The following is a 2,187-nucleotide window of genomic DNA, read 5'->3' as shown; positions in this document are numbered from 1 at the left end:
AGTGCAGACCCATCACTTCTTTGTGGGCCCTCGGGGCCTCAGCTGACATCCCAGACATCCTGGGGATCACTTTTCTGAAGTTTTACCTTCTCCTGCGACAGCCGTGGAGAGTTGCTGTCAGTCTTAGAAAACATGAGACATACCTCGAGGAGCTTGTTAAAAGTTCAGATTATAGGGGCACCCGGGGGGCTCAGTTGGTTTAGCGTCTGACTCTTGATTTCAGCTCAGGTCCTGATCTCACTGTTCGCGGGTTCGGGCCCCATGTCGGGCTCTGTGCTGATAGCCTGGAGCCAGCTTCGGATTCTGTGTCTCCTTCTCTCTGCCCCTCCCCCATTTGCGCGCTCTCTCTCTCTCTCTCTCTCTCTCTTTCTCTCTCTCTCTCTCAGAAATGAATAAATGTTAAAAAAAAAATTAAAAAAAAACCCTTCAGATTACATAGGGGGTGCCTGGGTGGGTCAGTCGGTTAAGCGTCTGACTCTTGATTTCAGCTCACATCACGATCTCCTGGTTGGTGAGTTTCAGCCCCGCATAGACAGTGCAAGGCCTGCTTGGGATTTTCTCTCACTCTCTCTCTTTGCACCCGCCCACCTCCCCACTCAGGCACATGCACTCTCTTTCAAAATAAATAAATAAACTTTAAAAAAAAAAGTTCAGATTATACATACCTATGGGAACGGTGAGATTCAAACACTGGTAACTCTAAATGCTGTCCACTTCCGGTTGGGGTGTGGACGGTGGGGAGGCTGAGCATGAGTGCAAGGACAGAGGGCATATGGGGGCACTGACCTTCCACTTGGTTTTGCTGTGCACCTCAAACAGCTCTAGAAAAAGAGTCTCTAAACAAAACAGCTCAGATTCCTGGGGACCCACTTACCCACCTGCAGGGATTCTGATTCAGCGGCACTGGAGCTGGGCCTGGGAATCCACATTTTGAAAACTATTCCCCACAGCCTGACATCACTGGGATGTGGGTCAGCCTCAGAGGAGCAGAACCTGCCAGTGCCTAGTGACAGCTGGCAGAGGAGGACAGAGTGCTGCAGCCTGAGGTCCCCTCCCCAGGCAGCAGCCACTCCCACCCCAGCAGCTGGGGTGGGCCAAGTACCCTGGCCTGGGGGGCAATGCAAGAGGGTTTGACTTCTCCCATCCCTAGGGTCCTGCCCTTTAGGTTGGGAAACTGGAGAGAAGATTTGCACGTGTTTTTTTACCTGGGCAAAGGTTGGTGTAGGCGGAGGTCGGATTATTGCAATGAGCTCCCTCCTGGCTCCTCTCCCTTCCCCAAGCTTTTCTCCCCTGCAGCACTTATTTATACAATCGGCCACAATACGTTCCTCTGATACATTGTCGTTACACCATCTCCTTCCTCAAGAGCCTCCCCTGCCTCCCTCCCTTCTTTAAGATCAGCCCCAAATGCTGGCCTCCCTGATCTCCAGATCTTTGGGGGCCGTGTGCTCCCTACACTCCTCCCCACTCCACGGAATTGCCTTCTTCAGCCAGGCTACTGTGCTGTCTGCTTCCTGGAGGCCGCTGTCCTCACTGCCTCCCTTCTCCAGCATGCATGCTCCCGCTCCTCCCTCTCCTATGCACCTTGCCCCCCGCCCTTGTGCCAGCACTTGGCTTACAACTTATCTCTGTGAGGAGCGTCTCTGCCTGATCCCTTGGGCCCCAGAGCATATAGCAGTGTCATTACTGAGGGTCCATCTACCTGAACCTGCTTGGTGGATTCTTCTACCTGCCCTCACCCTGACTCCTAGCAAAGAGGCTAGGGCTTAGACAGAGGGGACAACCCAACTGAACCAGGGGACCTTGCCTTACGAACAAACTCTGACATTTGGGAGCTATAAGACCAGTGCAAGGTACTCAGTTTCTCTGAGCTTTTGTTTCTTTACCATAAAGTGAGAATAATGGTGTCCTTTTCCTAGGACTATTGGGAGGAGGAAGGGACAACAGTCATGGATATGGATGTGCTCTAAATTCGAAAGCACATCCCAGGATCCAGTGGCTGTCAGGCTTCATCAAGCCTGATTCATCAAAGGCTGGGCTGGGCTCAGAGCAGACATGAGACCAGCGAGGGGCTGGCTGCCATCCCAAGACTAAGACTGGGGTAGGACTCAGAGAAACCCCATGCAAAGGCTTGGAGTCAAGAGCAATGAGGAGAGGGTTGGGTTGGGGACGTGCAAAAGAGAGATG

Source organism: Suricata suricatta, chromosome 2, assembly GCF_006229205.1.
Source record: "Suricata suricatta isolate VVHF042 chromosome 2, meerkat_22Aug2017_6uvM2_HiC, whole genome shotgun sequence".
Taxonomy (NCBI): domain Eukaryota; kingdom Metazoa; phylum Chordata; class Mammalia; order Carnivora; family Herpestidae; genus Suricata; species Suricata suricatta.
The sequence above is the reverse complement of the archived record's forward strand: the minus strand, read 5'-3'. Positions refer to the sequence as shown.